An 18,185-nucleotide genomic window follows, 5' to 3' on the forward strand; every position below is an offset into this window, starting at 1 on the left:
CCGGAGAGGCAACCCCACCGGCAGTGAATGAATTCATTCATCCAGGCGGAGGAGCCGGCTGCTTTCGCCACCGGCTCCTCCGCCTGGATGAATGAATGCGCGCCTGTGCGACCCCTGCGTTTCGGCGCTCAAGGCGTGACGTCACGGCATGTGACTGCCTTGAGCGCCGAAACGCAGGGGTCGCACAGGCGCTTATTCATTCACTGCCGGTGGGGGCTGCCGGAGAGGCAACCCCCACCGGCAGTGAATGAATTCATTCATCCAGGCGGAGGAGCCGGCTGCTTTCGCCACCGGCTCCTCCGCCTGGATGAATGAATGCGCGCCTGTGCGACCCCTTGCGTTTCGGCGCTCAAGGCGTGACGTCACGGCATGTGACTGCCTTGAGCGCCGAAATGCAGGGGTCGCACAGGCGCGCATTCATTCATCCAGGCGGAGGAGCCGGCGGCTCCGCCTGGATGAATGCGTGTCTGTGCGACCCGGCCTAGATTTAACACGCGACCACCCGCCGCCCGCCGGCCGTCTCGAACTAACACGTGTCCCCCCGCCGCCGCTGCCGCCGCCGCCTGGAACAGGCGCCCACCCGCCCGCGGCCTAGATTTAACACGCGACCACCGGCCCCCCGGCAGCCTGGACCGACGCGGCCCTCAGACAGGTATTTAAAATTTTTTTTTTCTTCTGACAGGTTTTGTGTCCCACATCATTACATTTTCTCGATCATCTCTGTATCGCTTTTTTTTTTAATTGTGTTTTATTGTTTTTGAGTGTCTTAAGCGGTGTCGATGGATTTGTTACTAGACTCACAGTCCTAACTCCTACTAGGGGGAGGCGGTAAACTAACACGTTACGGCCGCGGCACAACAGTGCGTTACTAATGAGATAACTTGAGCGCGCGTTACGGTATCGGAGGGGAATAGCTAATTCCTTCATTATACAGCTAATTCGTTCATTTACATGCCGGGTGCGGGAAGGGTTACGCGTCTGTTTTAAGAAGCGCTACGGACGCGCGAAACTGGAAACCGTATCGCTGATTTGCCTTACGCGTCCGAATTGTGCGCAGGGAGCTCGTTACAGACGAGAAAACTTCAACTGAATGTTACTGTATCGAGCTGTATGTATGTGAGAATGCTAGGGGCTTCCTATGAAGGGCAAATAAGTGTTGTATATAAAAACACAGGGTTGTGACTGAAATATAGGCACATATTTTTGCCTTCTTGCCTTAACTTCACATGGGTGTTACAACACATGCATGCTTTCTGCAGTTTTGCCATCTCTTTGAATATTTATTTATTTATATATATTCTTTTATATACCGAAGTATAGCTGAGTGCCTTCACACCGGTTTACAGTGAAACAACTTCATACAAAGAACGTGAGTGGAATGGAGGAGTAGCCTAGTGGTTAGAGAGTGGCTGAGAACCAGGGAAACCAGGGTTAAATTCCTGTTGACACTGCTTGAGACCTTGGGCAAGTCACTTCACCTGCAACTGCCTCAAGTACCAATTTAGAGTGTAAGTCCTCTGGCGACAGGGAAACTATTTACATTGCCTGAATGTAAGTTGCCTTGAGCTACCACTGGAAAGGTATGAACTAAATCCAAATAAGTAAATAAAATCACCAAAGCACCTTTGTATGTTAGAAACGGGATAATGAGAAATATGTAACAAATCCATTATTTTATTCCAGAGCTTGTCCCTGCTGCCTTATTAATATAAAGTAGCACAGGTCCTGGATCAGGGGCTGAACCAACAGATGGGGAAGATAAGGATACCACACTTGATGCAGCCAAGCCAGAGCTGAGAATAACCCTCATTCTGCCCTGTGGAATCATCTGGACAGTTCTGGTGATGAGTGGAATTGAAGGGCAAGCATAGAGTAGACAGACATACCAATCTAGCATAAAGGCATCAGGAGCTGACCTGCAGGTTGCATGGCCTCATGGAACAGAACCAACATTCCAATATGAAGAAGTTGATCACTGGAATTATCCAAGAGAAGAACATATCATCCATGATCCCTGATCTAGGGACCACACGCGAGGCTGCGGGATGCTGTTAAATCAGTCCACCAGCATATTCTGGACATCCAGAAGATAAGTCACCTGAAGTTAAGAGTTGTCATGACAGGCTCATGTCCAGATGTGCAGGGCCTTTAACAGTTGTAAAAGCTTGCACCTCCTTGTTTGTTTATGTAAAACATGGCCATCTGATTGCTCATTTGGATTAAGATTAATTTGTCCAAGAGCAAAGAGAAAGCTCTAAATACATACCGGATGGTCTGCAGTTCCAGAAAGTTGGATCTGCAAATGACTTTCCACTTCAGACCACACACCCTGGGATCCACAAAGCACTGGTGTGTGCTCCCAACCTCTGCAGGAAGCATCAAACAGTACTACTTGATGCACTGGGACACCAAACGGAAGTCCCAGAGCAAGAATCTCCAGGTTCATTCACCATGCAGAGAAGCTATAGCTTGGGAGTCACAAATATCTGATGAGATAAAAGTTGCAGCAATCTATCTTCTTAATCCTGGAGAGCTCAATGAAGGCTCTGTATGTGAAGACAAGTCAGATGAACCATGTAGAACCATATCTTTATCCTGCTAAAATATGACCCAGCAGGATAAAGATCAATCTCACTGATGTGCAGTCCCATCACAGAAGAGACCTGGCAAGTCTTCTTAAATGCCCCAGCAGTTTCAACTGGCAAGTAGGCCTTCTCCTGAAGCAAGCTAGTTCAGGATCCTATGAACTGGATCCTCTGGGATAGGATCACATTTGATTTGGGGACATTAACAATGAACCCCAGGGACTGAAGAAGTTGAATTGTTATGTGAAGGGACTCCAGGACACCCTCCAAAGAAAAGCCTCCCACCAGCCAATTATCCAGGTACAGACATACACAGACTTCCCACTGCCATAGCTGCATGACTGCAGAAGCCAGAAGAGGGCAGCAATTTCTCTCTTTTCTGAGGATAATATTATTGGCAAAGGAGGACACAAAGGGGTCTGTTTGTTTTTTAGGAAACAATTTTCTTAAACTAGCTAGGTACCTTCTTCAAATGACAGATCAGCTTTAGGTCTACCTCATTAGATGAAAGACCAGGTGTGGGGAGGGTGTATATTCTTCCCCACCTCACCCTTCACTCAATTTTTGGGAGACCTCCCTTTCCCACTCATCAGTGCTGCACCGGTCCATGTAATTTAAGGAAGATAGCTACTTGCACCAAGGCACACTGGAACTCAGCTTGGCGAAGATCCCTAAATCCGTCAGAGGTTTTAGCTTTGAATGTTCTCATGCAGGTACTGCACCATGAAAAGCTGATGGGCCACAATCCCTGGAAGACCTGCCTAAAGTAATTCAGAGCCCCCTGGGAGGCAGGTTAGAATGCTCCAGTGTTTCATTTATTTCGAGGCTGATTCCAACACCACAGTGTGTGGTGTGGCAGTGTTAAGGGATTACTCTGCTCGAATCTGAATGAACTCAGAGCCACACAGAGAAAACTGAATTTAATGTATACATGTGCAAGAACACAGAACTGTTCCTGACATCTAATGCCCCACCACTTGCATAATTACTTACTGTTTTCACATCCCGCAAACAATTGCTTTAAAGTTTAACAGGCCTGTTTGCTAATATCTACAACAGAAGGGAGATGTCTCTCCTCCTATGCAGATGCTGTTGATTGGGACTGTGCCTGAGAAAAAAGGTCTGATGTGCTTACCTGTGGCACCAGGACTGATAAGAACACAAGGAACCCCCTCCTGCCTCAGGCAATGTTAGACTTCTCACAAACTGTATACATGTGAGTAAAACTATAATGGATAACTTCAACACAGACCCCCAGAGATGGCAGCCCTTGTGGCTAGGAACATAAATATACATAAAGATACAGAGCTTAAGTATTCTCTGTAATAATTATTTGCAATCAACCGGTTAGTGTTATTTGTAAATTATTTATATAAACTAATAATAAATCCAGTATTATTTTCACCTGGCACAGAGGTGTTTTAGTAATATTAAGGGTACATAAGAACATAAGATTCGCCATACTGGGTCAGACCAAAGGTCCATCAAGCCCAGTCTCTTGTTTCTAAAAATAGCCAAGCCAAGTCACAAGTACCTTGCAGGATCCCAAGGGGGTAGAGAGATTCCAAGCTGCTTACCCCAAGAATAAGCAGTGGATTTCTGCAACTCTACCTTAGCAACAATTAATGGAGAGATTACTTACCTGATAATCTCCTTTTCCTTAGTGTAGACAGATGGACTCAGAACAAGTGGGTATAGTGTGCTCGTGCTAGCAGTTGGAGACAGATCTGACGTCAGCACGGGGTACATATACCCCCGCAGGAAGTGCAGCAACTCAGTAATCTTCCTTGCAAAAGCTTTATGCGTGACTGACCGATCGATTAAATGTACATGATTAACCTGACCGATTGATAGTAGCTGGAGACCGCCAGTGTTCTCAACCGGAAGGCGTCGACACCCGGCAGGGTGGATGCCCTATATAAGGAAACATGGCTTACCATGAGTCGGTGAATCCCCATGTATACCGGCAGCCGGGCAGGATGCTGAGTCCATCTGCATACACTAAGGAAAACGAGATTATCAGGTAAGTAATCTCTACATTTCCTAGCGTGTAGCAGATGGACTCATAACAAATGGGATGTAGAAAAGCTACTCCCGGACTGGGTGGGAGGCTGCCCGAGGTCCGTTTAGGATTGCCCTCGCAAATGCTGTGTCCTCCCTGGCCTGGACATCCAGACGGTAGAATCTGGAGAAGGTATGGAGGGAGGACCACGTTGCCGCTTTACATATCTCTGCCGGCGACAGCATCCTAGTTTCTGCCCAGGAGGCCGCCTGCGCTCTGGTAGAGTGAGCCTTGACCTGTAGAGGTGGTGGTTTTCCCGCTTCTACGTAGGCCGCCTTGATAACTTCTTTGATCCAGCGGGCGATGGTTGCCCGTGAGGCCGCTTCCCCTTGCTTCTTCCCGCTGTGAAGGACGAACAGGTGGTCCGTCTTTCGTACTGCTTCTGACATTTCCAGGTATCTGGACAGCAGCCTGCCGATGTCGAGATGGCGCAATATTCGACCTTCTTCCGACTTCTTCAAACCTTCCATGGTTGGCAAGGATATGGTTTGGTTGAGGTGGAAGTGTGAGACTACTTTGGGTAAGAAGGAAGGAACCGTGCGAAGATGGATAGTCTCTGGAGTGATTCTGAGAAACGGATCACCGCAGGACAGTGCTTGTAGCTCTGAGATGCGGCGTGCTGAGCATACAGCCAGCAGGAATACCATCTTCAAGGTTAACAAACGGAGGGACAGGCCTCGAAGGGGTCTGAAGGCGGGTCCCGCTAGAAACTCCAAAACTAGGTTGAGGTTCCACAGGGGCACTGGCCACTTCAGCGGCGGGCGAATGTGTTTGACTCCTTTTAGGAAACGTGAAACGTCTGGGTGTGTGGCAATGCTGTTACCGTCACTCCTGGGACTGTAGCAGGATAGCGCTGCCACCTGAACCTTGAAGTCCATCTTGCAGGAAATCCAAAATGACAGGGATTTTAGCGGCATGTGGATTGGTGCTGTGAGTGTCGCACCAGGCTTCAAATGCTCTCCAGATCCTTATATATGTTAGTGATGTGGAGAACTTGCATGCTCGAAGGAGTGTATCTATTACCGGCCCCGAGTATCCCCTTTTCTTCAGTCTAGCCCTCTCAATGGCCAGACCGTAAGAGAGAATTGAGCTGGATCCTCGTGGAGGATGGGACCTTGCCGCAGCAGGTCCCTGTGTGTAGGCAGGGATAGTGGATTCCCTGCCAGTAGTCTTCTCATGTCTGCATACCAGGGTCTTCTTGGCCAATCCAGGGCCACTAGAAGAACTAGGCCTCTGTGCCGCTGAATCTTGTGTATAATGGCGCCCAGCAGGGGCCATGGAGGAAAAGCATATAGCAGGATCCCCTGAGGCCAGGGCTGTACCAGAGCGTCGATCCCGTGGGAGAGAGGATCTCGTCTGCGACTGAAGTATCTGGGTACTTGAGCGTTGGACCTGTCCGCTAGTAGGTCCATGCCCGGAGTCCCCCACTGATCCAGAATCATCTGGAAAGCTGTGGGCGACAGCTGCCATTCCCCCGGGTTTAGGCTTTCTCTGCTGAGGAAGTCTGCCGTGGTGTTGTCCTTCCTGGCAATGTGGACGGCGGAGATGTCCTGGAGATTTGCTTCCACCCAAGCCATCAGGGGAGTTATTTCTAAGGATACCTGTCGGCTTCTGGTTCCGCCCTGTATGCCACCGTGGTGGCGTTGTCCGACATCACTCTGATCGCCCTGTTTCGAAGTCTGTGGGGAAACCGCAGGCAGGCTAGCCTGACTGCCCACACCTCTAGGCGGTTGATGTTCCACCCCGACTCTTCTTTGTTCCACCGCCCTTGGGCGGTTAGTTCTTCGCAGTGTGCTCCCCATCCATTCAGGCTGGCATCTGTAGTGAGCAGGGTCCAGGTTGGGGAGGACATTTTTGACCCCCGGCTCGTGTGGCCGGGCTGCAACCACCACCGTAGCTGATTCCACACTCTGTCTGGTAGAGGTAGGTGTATGGTGTAGTTCTGTGATCGTGGGCTCCACCGAGATAGGAGAGCGCGTTGTAATGGTCTCATATGAGCCCGCGCCCCTGGTACCACCTCCAGAGTGGATGCCATGAGTCCGAGGACCTGTAGGTAATCCCAAGCTGTGGGCCGGGTGGCGCTCAGCAGGGCCTGCAGACGATTCCGGAGTTTTGATCTCCTCTTGGAGGTCAGGCTGACCTTGTCTTCCTGGGTGTCGAATCGGACTCCTAGGTATTCCAGCGACTGGGAAGGCTGTAGGGAACTCTTGTTTGTGTTGACTACCCATCCTAGGCTTTCCAGAAGAGAGATAACTCTGTTGGTTGCCTGGTGGCTCTCCTCCGGTGACTTTGCCCTGATCAGCCAATCGTCCAGGTAGGGATGGACGAGAATCCCTTCCTTCCTGAGTGACGCCACCACTACTACTATGACCTTGGTAAAGGTCCGTGGCAAGGTGGCTAACCCGAAGGGTAAAGCTCAGAACTGGAAGTGTTGGCTCAGGACTTTGAAGCGTAAGTAGCGCTGGTGATCCCGATGGATTGGGATATGCAAGTAGGCCTCTGACAGATCCAGGGATGTGAGAAACTCCCCTGGCTGTATTGCACTTCTGACTGACCGCAGAGTTTCCATGTGAAAGCTGGGGACCCGTAAGTGTCGGTTGACTGACTTGAGGTCCAGGACGGGCCTGAAAGTGCCCTCTTTCTTGAGTACTATGAAATAAATGGAATAATGCCCAGAATTTATCTCCCATGCAGGCACTGGGATTATGGCTTTTAGGGACAGGAGCCTCAACAAGATAGCTTCCAGTGCCGCCCTCTTGAGGGGAGGACAAGGAGATTCCACAAACTTGTCCGGAGGGAGGCACAGGAAGTCCAGGTAATATCCTTCTCGGATGATGGCGAGGACCCACTGGTCCGAAGTAATCTCGACCCATCTGCGGTAGAATAGGGTTAGCCTGCCCGCTATGGCTTCCTCCCTCAGATGGGTCGGCTGATTCTCATTGTGGAGTGCGGCCGGGACCCGAACCAGAGCCGGTTCCCCTCTTGCGGTGCCTGGCCCGAAAGGACTGGTTCCTGGCCTGAGAACGAGGTGCTTGGTAGCTATTTCTGTAGGGATTGAAGTGTTGAGAGCTTCTACCTCTAGATGGCCTAGGCAAGGGGCGCTGGTTTCTCCTTGACTTGTCTTCCGGTAGACGGGGTAATGGAGATGCGCCCCAACTGTTAGCCAGTTTCTCGAGGTCGCTGCCGAACAGGAGGGATCCTTTAAAGGGCATTCTTGTAAGGCCTGTCTTGGAGGAGAAGTCAGCCTACCAGTTTCGTAGCCAGAGCTGTCTCCTGGCTGCCACTGAGGATGAGACCCCCTTGGCTGCCGTACGGACTAGGTCGGAGGCAGCATCAGTGAGGAACGACAGAGCTGATTCCATGTCTTCTCCCGGGGTGTTGCTCCTGGCTTGTGATAAACAGGAACGCGTCACCACTGTGCAGCAGGCCACAATTCGTAGGGACATGGCTGCCACCTCAAAGGCTTGTTTCAGAATGGCGTCCAGGCGCCGGTCATGTGCATCCTTGAGGGCCGCCCCTCCCTCCACAAGAATGGTGGTGCGCTTCACAATTGTGCAAACTATGGCGTCTACCTTGGGGCACGCCAGCAGCTCCTTGGTTGCCGGGTCCAGGGAGTACATGCCAGACAAGGCCCGACCCCCTTTGAATGAGGCCTCCGGCGCATTCCACTCTAGATTGATTAGCTGTTGTGCTGCTTGTAGGAGGGGAAAATGGTGGGCCGTTTGATGAAGGCCCTCTAGCAGGGGGTTCATTCTAGGTTCCCCTGGGGTGCCTGGGCCTGGGATAGCCAGCTCCAACAGGCATTGAGAGACTAGGTCCGGGAGATCCTCCTTCGGAAAGAAGCGTCTCATGGTTCGATACGGCTCTATCCCCGAGGGAAGTTCTCCCTCCTCGGGGAGCTCGCCTTCTTCCTCAGAGTAATCTGAATTCCCATAAGTGGGGCTCTCAGGTGGCGGGTGTCCGTGCCTAGATCTTGAGGGTCTAGGGGCAGGGTCATCCAGTACATATGGGTCCATTCGGGGATCAGACTGCATCTTGACAAAGGCGTGAATCCCCTTGAATAGTTCCACCCAGGAGAGCGAAGCAGGATCTAGCCTTAGGGGCACCAGGTCTCTCGGGTTCCCCGGGTGCTCAGCTCTGCCTGCTAGATCCGGGGTGTTCCCTGAGGAACTGGTAATTAATCTGGGCTGAGACCGGCCCTGGCCTGGAACTCCCAGGGCCTCTTCACATTGGGCACATAGAGAGTCTGCTTCCTCGCTCTGTGTAGCTCTGAGGTGGCATGCTGAGCAGAGGCCTAGAGCTTTTATGCCTGATTCTGGAGGCGCCACCTCTGAGGACGCATGGGCTCTCATACGCTCCATCGCGTCTTATCTCTATGCGCCGTTGCGCTCCCAGCCTAAAGTATGCGCTTTGCAGTATGCGCGAGGCTTATGCGTGGAGATGTGCGCTAATTAATGCGCACTTAACAATGTACGTCTATCACCGTGCGCCTATCAATGTGCGTCTATCAGTGTGCGCCTAACAGGGTGCGCCCCAACCTATCCAATACCACACGCGCCCGATACCTGTGGACAAGGGCAGATGGCGACGGCGAGCAGATAGGCAAAATGGCGACCTCCACAGCGGGTCTCCACGTAGGCAGACCCCGCTAATCCTCGCTCTTCGGAGACCAGCAAAAGTAAAAGATGTACGCCTTACCTGATCTTCGGCGCTTCCCGGCTGCAACCCGGGCGGTCTCCGGCTGCGGGGGGAGAGGGTGATTACAGTCACCGCCGCACTCGAGGAAGTGCACCCGCCACCTCTAGGCCGTGCCCGAACTCGTCTCGCTTGGGGGCCAAGTCCTCACTGTGAACGGATCGGGACCGAGGCGCCTCTCAGCCGCGCCCGAGCCCTTCTCACTCGGAGGCTAGATCCCTACCGCGATTCGGCCACCGGACCGAGGCTCTTACCTCCGAGGGACCACGGAAATCACCTCGGGAAACTCAACTGGGGGAGGGACCCGAGGGTATCACCGCAGGAGTGCGGGGCTCGTCTTCAGGTAGGATTTCTCTATGAATTTAGGCGGTAGAATTTGGAAACACGCTCAACGAGCGTGGGGTAACTCCAAACTGCTTTGGAGATGGAAATTACTGAGTTGCTGCACTTCCTGCGGGGGTATATGTACCCCGTGCTGACATCAGATCCGTCTCCAACTGCTAGCACGAGCACACTATACCCATTTGTTCTGAGTCCATCTGCTACACGCTAGGAAATGAAGTTTTCCTCCAGGAACTTGTCCAAACCTTTTTTTAAAGGCAGCTACACTATTAGCTTTCACCACATCTCTGGCAACGAATTCCAGAACTTCTGACAAGGGTAAGCCTCGTCAGATACTGATACAAAAAGTGAGTAATCGGTCTGGACCCAGAACAGGAGGCTGGATTACTCCAAGTCCAGAAAAGGCTTGGACTCTAAAGTCAATCTTAAAAAGCACAGGCAGGCAAGACATAGGGTCTGCCACATTCTTATCTGGAGGTCCCTTAAAGAAAACCATAGACCGGGACATAGGTGAATTCTGGAGAAGACTAAATGAAATGCAGCATTCCATACATTTTTGTATTAGATCATGTTTATTGTTAAATTTTATATCCATCTATATTTTAGTGTATCCCCATTTTATTTTATCCCTTATTGTTAATGGAGAAATTACTTACCTGATAATTTCGTTTTCCTTAGTGTAGACAGATGGACTCAGGACCAATGAGTATAGTGTACTCCTGCTAGCAGTTGGAGACGGATCAGATTTCAATCTGACGTCAGCCCCTAGTGCATATACCCCTGCAGGAAGTGCAGCTCTTCAGTATTCTCCTCGAAAAGCATTGTGGATATATGTGTGACTGACTAATTTGATCAAGTTAATCTGGTCGAATCGGCTATAGCTGGAGACCGCCAGCGTCTTCAACTGGAAAGCGTAGACACCCGGCAGGGTGGGTGTCCTAAGTGAAGGAAGCATGGCTTACCCTTGAATCATTCGAAATTCCAAGAGTATCAGCAGCCAAGGGTGGGGATGATGAGTCTGTCTACACTAAGGAAAACAAAATTATCAGGTAAGTAATTTCTCCATTTCCTAGCGTGTAGCAGATGGACTCAGAACCAATGGACTGTATAAAAGCTACTCCCGAACCGGGTGGGAAGCTGTCCGTGACCCGCTTAGGATAGTCCTTGCGAATGCCGTGTCCTCCCGAGCCTGAACATCCAGGCAGTAGAACCTGGAGAAGGTGTGGATGGAAGACCATGTCGTCGCCCTGCAAATCTCGGCGGGTGACAACATTCTGGTTTCTGCCCATGACACTGCCTGGGCTCTAGTAGAGTGGGCCTTGACATGTAGAGGCGGCGGTTTGCCTGCTTCTACCGTAGGCTGCCTTGATGACTTTTTTGATCCAGCGGGCTATGGTTGCCCGCAAGGCCGCTTCCCCTTGTCTCTTCCCGCTGTGAAGGACGAATAGGTGGTCCGTTTTTCGTACGGGTTCCAACACTTCCAGGTATCTGGATAGAAGCCTGCAGATGTTGAGGTGACAAAGGCTTCGAGCTTCTTCCGAATTCTTAATGAAGGAACGAAGGAACCGTGCGAAGTTGTATGGTTCCCGGGGTGAGTCTGAGGAATGGCTCACGGCAGGACGGTGCCTGTAGTTCCGAAATGCGGCGGGCTGAACAAACTGCCAGTAGGAATGCTGTCTTCAAAGTCAATAGACGGAGAGACAGTCCGCGGAGGGGCCTGAAGGAGGCTCCTGCTAGAAAATCCAGGACCAGGTTGAGGTTCCAAAGCGGTACCGGCCACTTTAGGGGTGGGCGGATGTGTTTGACTCCCTTCAGGAAGTGTGAAACATCTGGGTGAGAGGCTATGCTGTCGCTCTCGCTCTTGGTGCCATAGCATGACAATGCGGCCACCTGTACCTTGATGGAGTTGAGGGACAATCCCTTCTGTAGTCCGTTCTGTAGAAATTCCAATATCGCAGGAATTTTGACTGAGCGTGGTGTGATGTCGTGGTCTTCGCACCAGGCTTCAAAAACTCTCCAAATCCTAATGTTCGTTAAATATGTGGAGAATTTGCGTGCTCGGAGCAGGGTGTCAATTACAGCCCCCGAGTATCCGTTCTCTCTCAGGCGAGCCCTCTCAAGGGCCAGGCCATAAGCAAGAATTGAGCTGGGTCCTCAGGGAGGATCGGCCCTTGTTGGAGCAGGTCTCTGTGTGGAGGCAGAGGCAGGGGGGTCCCTGCCAGTAGTCTCCTCATGTCTGCGTACCACGGCCTTCTTGGCCAGTCCGGGGCCACCAGAAGTACTAGTCCCCTGTGCAGCTGTATCTTGTGAATGCTCGCACCCAATAGGGGCCACGGCGGGAAGGCGTATAATAGAGTCCCCTGTGGCCAGCTCTGTACCAGGGCATCGATTCCTTAGGACTGAGGTTCCCGCCTGCGGCTGAAGTACCTGGGTACTTGGGCATTGGACCGGTTTGCCAGGAGTTCCATGTCTGGTGTTCCCCACCGGCTCACTATCATTTGGAACGCTGCAATTGACAGTTTCCATTCTCCTGGGTCTAGTCTCTCTGCTGAGGTAGTCCACCGTGATGTTGTCTTTCCCGGCGATGTGGACGGCCAAGATCTCCTGGAGATTTACTTCCGCCCACGCCATTAGAGGGTCTATTTCCAGAGATACCTGTTGACTTCTGGTTCCCCCTTGACGGTTGATGTAGGCCACTGTTGTGGCGTTGTCCGACATTACTCTGACAGCTTTGTCTCGGAGTCTGTGACTGAACCGTAGGCAGGCTAGTCTGACTGACCGTGCTTCTAGGCGGTTGATGTTCCATCCCGATTCTTCTGCGTTCCACTGTCCTTGGGTGGTTAGTTCCTCACAGTGTGCTCCCCATCCTTGTAGGCTGGCATCCTTGGTGAGCAAGATCCAGGTTGGTGAGGATAGCCTATGTTTAAAATTATGAGAGGTCTAGAATGGGTAGATGTGAATCAGTTATTTACTCTTTCAGATAATAGAAAGAATAGGGGGCACTCCATGAAGTTAGCATGGGGCACATTTAAAACTAATCGGAGAACGTTCTTTTTTACTCAACGCACACACTCTGGAATTTGTTGCCAGAGGATGTGGTTAGTGCAGTTAGTATAGCTGTGTTTAAAAAAGGATTGGATAAGTTCTTGGAGGAGAAGTCCATCACCTGCTATTAAGTTCACTTAGAGAATAGCCACTGCCATTAGCAATGGTTACATGGAATAGACTTAGTTTTTGGGTACTTGCCAGGTTCTTATGGCCTGGATTGGCCACTGTTGGAAACAGGATGCTGGGCTTGATGGACCCTTGGTCTGACCCAGTATGGCATTTTCTTATGTTCTTATGTTCCCTGGCTTAAATGGGCGTCTTGTAGCCACCAGCGTAGTTGGGTCCAAACTCTGCCCGGGAGCTGAAGACGTATGGTGTAGTTCTGCGACAGTGGATTCCAGCGCAATAAAAGTGAGCGCTGTAGAGGTCTCATGTGAGCTCGTGCCCAGGGCACTACTTCCAGTGTGGATGCCATCAGACCTAGGACTTGCAGGTAATCCCCTGCTGTGGGGCAAGGTTCACTCAGCAGGATTTGTAACACTAGTCTCAGTACTATTCATATGTATTTTACCTCTAGTTAATTTTTGTCTTCTACTTCCTGGCTACTCTAGCCCCCAAGTTCAACCTCCTTGTTATATGTAACTTTGCTTTGGCTCTCTTGTTTTTGTTAATTTAGTTATTCCCCCTAAGTTCCATGTAAACCGGCCTGATATGAATCCCTTCATGAAGACCGGTATAGAAGTTAGTTAGTTAGTTAGTTAAATAACTAACAGGTTCCTCAGGTTTGATCTCCTTGAGGGAGTCAGGCTGACCCTGTCTTCCTTGGTGTCGAATCGGACTCCTAGGTATTCCAGCGACTGTGAGGGCTGCAGACAACTCTGGTTTGTGTTGACCACCCATCCAAGGCTCTCCAGTAGAGTTTTCACTGTTGGTTGCCTGGTGACTTTCCTCTGGGAATTTCGCCCTGATCAGCCAATCGTCTAGGTAAGGGGGAATGAGAATTCCTTCTTTCCTCAGTGTTGCCGCCACCACAACTATGATCTTGGTGAACGTCCGGGTTGCTGTAGTGACTGTCCAGGGTAGTGACTGTCCAGGATTTTGAAGCGTAGGAAGCGCTGATGTTCCTGATGCATCGGGATGTGTAAGTAGGCTATCGAAAGATCCAGGGATGTGAGGAACTCTCCCGGTTGTATTGCCCTTATTACAGAGTGTAGGGTTTCCCTGCGGAAGCAGGGAATCCTCAGATGGTGGTTGACCGACTTGAGGTCCAGAATGGGCCTGAATGTCCCCCTCTTTCTTGGGGACGATAAAGTAAATGGAATAATGCCCAGTATTTATTTCTTGTGTAGGTACTGGGGTTATGGCCTCGAGGGCTAGTAGCCTGGTCAGTGTAGCTTCCACTGCCACCCTCTTGGAGAGGTCGTGGCAGGGGGATTCCACGAACTTGTCCGGAGGGGTTCGTAGGAAATCCAGGTAGTATCCCTCTCAAATGATGGTTAGGACCCACTTGTCCGAAGTTATCTCGACCCATCTGTGGAAGAATAGGGCTAGTCTGCCCCCTATGGCTTCTTCCCTTGGACGGGTCGGCTGAATCTCATTGTGGGGTGCGGCTGGGGCCTGGACCCGAGCTAGCTCCCCTCTTGTTGTGTTTGTTCTGAAAGGGCTGGTTCCTACCAGAAGGGCGGGGCGCTTGATAATTATTTCTGTATGGATTGAAGCGCTGTGAACCTCTGCCCCTGGAGGGTCGGGGGAAGGGTCACTGGTTTCTCTTGCTTTTGTCCTCTGGTAGCCGCGGTAGTGGGGACTCGCCCCATTTGTCAGCCAGCTTCTCTAGTTCACTGCCGAAAGTAGGGATCCCTTGAAGGGCATCTTTGTGGGTCTCAATTTGGAAGATGCGTCGGCCGACCAGTTTTGGAGCCAGAGTTGTCTCCTGGCTGCAACAGCTGTTGATACTCCTCTAGCTGTGGTGCGTACTAGGTCAGAAGCAGCGTCCACGAGGAATGATACTGCTGGTTCCTTGGCTTTCCCAGGGGTGTCGCTCCTGGTCTGTGATAGGCAGGCACGTGTCACAACAGTGCAGCAGGCCACTATTTGTAGGGACATAGCGGCGACGTTAAAGGACTGTTTAAGTATGGATTCCAGGCGTCTGTCTTGAGCATCTTTGAGTGCTGCACCTCCCTCCACTGGGATGGTAGTGCGCTTCGAGACCGCACAGACCATCGCATCCACTTTTGGGCATGTCAGCATGTTTTTGGCCGCCGGGTCCAGAGGGTACATGGCTGCCATAGCCCGTCCTCCTTTGAATGTGGACTTTGGAGTAGTCCATTCCAGGTCAACTAGCTGTTGAACGGCTTGTAACAGGGAAATGGCGGGAAGTCTGCCGGAGTCCCTCTAGCAGAGGGTTCGTCTTAGGTTCCCCAGAGGCACTTGGGCCCGGTATCGCAAGTTCCTTCAGGCTGCTGGTGACCAGGTCTGGAAGCTCATCCTTGGTGAAGAAGTGTCTCATGGTCCGGTGAGGCTCTGTCCCCAGAGGGAGTTCCCCTTCCTCCAGGGGCTCTGATTCCTCATCCGAGATGTCCGTGTCCCCGTAAGTGGTGGATTCACTACCCTGGGCCTAGCAGGGGCCGGGACGTAGCGGTCCTCTGGTAAGGGTTGTGGCCGTATTACCAGAGGCTCCGTTTGCACGTGAACAAAGTTGTGTAGGCCTTTGAAAAATTCCACCCAGGAGATAGATGCTGGGTCCAAGCTAAGAGGCACTGTGTCCATGGGGGGCCCCGTTTGAGGGGAAGTCCCGCTGGGATTTGCTAGGTCCAGGGTACTTATTGAGGAACTAGCACTCAGGCCCGGATGGGGCTGGCCCAGGGCTTGATCCCCCAGGGCCTCCTCGCACTGGGTACACAGGGCGTTTGCCTCCTCATGTTGTGCAGCTCTGATGTGGCATGCTGGGCAGAGGCCCTGAGCCTCGAGTTCTTTCTCTGGTGGCGCCATCGACAGACGCATAAATTGACTTGTGCGTCGGATATGCTCGCTGATGCACGTCCCCATGTAGGAGAGCCCTTGGCTCTGACCAGGGTCGGGCCCAGCTAGGGCGGATCAACCCAGTGGCATTAGTCCCAGCCGGTGACCTGTGCGACCCCTCGAGCTTCAGAGAGCTGAGTCTTTAAAAGATTTCTACCTTACCTTGTCTTCGGCGCTTCCCGGTTTCGTTCCGGGCAGTCTCCGGTTGCGGGGGGGAAGAGAGCAAATACCTTCACCGCCACGCTCGTGGATGCACCCGCTGCCTTTCAGCCACGCCAGAGATCGAGGCTAGGTCCCAGAAGGACGGCCGCCGGACAGAGGCTCACCTCCGAGGGACCATGGAAATCACCTCAGGAATTCTCAATTGGGGGAGGGACCCGAGGGTGTCACCGCAGGAGAGCGGGGCTTGTCGTTGAGGTAAGTTTTCTTCTTAATTTGGGTTTTCTCCGTTAAAACTGCTCTATCGCTGGAGAGCATGCTGATAGTCCCTAACTGCTATGAAGACTGAAAATACTGAAGAGCTGCATTTCCTGCAGGGGTATATGTACTATGGGCTGACATCAGATTGAAATCTGATGCATCTCCAACTGCTATCAGGAGTACACTATACCCATTGGTTCTGAGTCCATCTGCTACACGCTAGGAAAATATTTTTATTTTATTTTCCATTTATGTTTTTGTACCCAAGCTTGGTTAACATGATTTAAACACAATTTAAAATAAAACTTGTTCAAGGCCCTTAAGGTCCCCCTGTTTTTTTTGGAATCAGGAAGTGCCAGGAGCAGAATCCCTGCCCTCTTTGCTCGACCGCTCTGGCTAAGACTGAGGAGAACTCAGAAGTACTTCCTGATGAACTACCAGTCCCAAAAAAGGACTCTGGGAGCAATCTGGCAAGGAACTTAATAAATTTAATTAGTACCTTCTGAAGACGACAGCCAGAACCCACTGATCAGAGGTTTTACTGGGCCACCGGCTCACGTACAACTGCATCTTTCCTCCAACCAGAGGTTCCATTGCCCCCACATATGGCAGATGTGGTTATGCTCCTTGCAATCCAGTCAAAACCCTGTCCCCGGAGTTGACAGACGCTGGCTGGGGCTTGGGGGCCCTCTGTTACCTGGGATGGCTATGAGCCAAGGAGGTGGAAGATAGTATCTCCTCAAGCTCTTTCAAGTTGGCTGGGGATCATCTTTGGACTGCAGTCTTCAAATCTTGCCACAGATTTTCTATTGGATTCAGGTCTGAGCTTCGACTGGGCCATTTGAGAACATTCACTTTCACTTTCTTCTTACTGAACCACTCTATTGTACTTTTTTGCTTTGTGCTTTAGGATGATTGTTCTGCTGAAGGGTGGATCTTTTCCCCAGTCCCAGGTTTCTGGCGGACGAACAGGTTTCATTCCAAGGACAAGCAGAATGAAAGTCCTTACACATGGGTGACATTTGATGGAGACCAGCACGGAAAAATTATAGCCTCTCTGAGCATGCTCACGCATGCAATATACCATGCAGGGTTCGCTCAGGCTCTTCTTTTCCACGAGCCTCGAGTGTTGTGGCAATTTGAGTCTTTCTACCCTGAACCTCTCTGAAGTTTATTTTTTTGCTGGGTTTTTTTTCAGAGTTTTTTTGAGCAGGATTGTGCAGTCGAAGCGGGGACCCCTGGCTCTTCCCTTATTGTCAATAACCAGGTTTTTCAACCTTTTTGGGTAAGTTTCATTTTGCAGTTGATCCCTGGGATGGTGGTGTGCTTGGTGCTCACCATCCATCCCACATAGGAGACTTGTGAACAAAGTGAGAAGTTTGGGAGTGGGTGCCAAGGTAATAGCACACCAGTCACCTCCCAGACCAGTCTCTCCCACACACGCACACCAGTCACCTCCCTGACCAGTCTCCGTCTCTCCCACACACGCACAGTCACCTCCCTGACCAGTCTCTCTCTCAATCACACACATCAGTCACCTCCCTGACCAGTCTGTCTCTCTCTCACAGAAACACATCACCTCTGACCAGTCTCTCTCTCAATCACACTCATGCTCTCTCACTTACATACAATCTCTCAATCACACACAAATGCTCTTGCTCCCATTCTACTACAACCCACAAAGCTGACACTCATACACACACACAAGCTCACATGGAGCCTCTTATTGTTTGGCCCAATAAGCCTGGCCTCTGCACTTCAGCCCTGCCGGCCTGGCCTCTGGCGGCAGCACACAGGGTATCTCCAACTTTTCAGCCACTGCCGCCGGCCTGGCCTCCGGTGGCAGCACACATCTCTCCATTCTGTGACCCCCACTCCTGGGAAGAAGGGAAGCACAAGTGGGACAGTGGGACACCGGGAGCCATGACACACCTGCCGGTACTTGGCAACACACTGGTTGAGAATCGCTGACTTAGTCAATTTATATGCTCCTAACAAAGGTCAAGGTACTTTTT

The 18,185-nt window shown here is 51.3% G+C and overlaps 1 protein-coding gene across 3 annotated transcripts in view; it reads right to left on the reverse strand.

The window, feature by feature from the left end:
- Positions 1-18,185, reverse strand: part of POLR3B (RNA polymerase III subunit B) — a 527,519-nt gene that overhangs the window by 437,781 nt on the left and 71,553 nt on the right. The window lies entirely within an intron of this gene.

Source organism: Rhinatrema bivittatum, chromosome 4, assembly GCF_901001135.1.
Source record: "Rhinatrema bivittatum chromosome 4, aRhiBiv1.1, whole genome shotgun sequence".
Taxonomy (NCBI): domain Eukaryota; kingdom Metazoa; phylum Chordata; class Amphibia; order Gymnophiona; family Rhinatrematidae; genus Rhinatrema; species Rhinatrema bivittatum.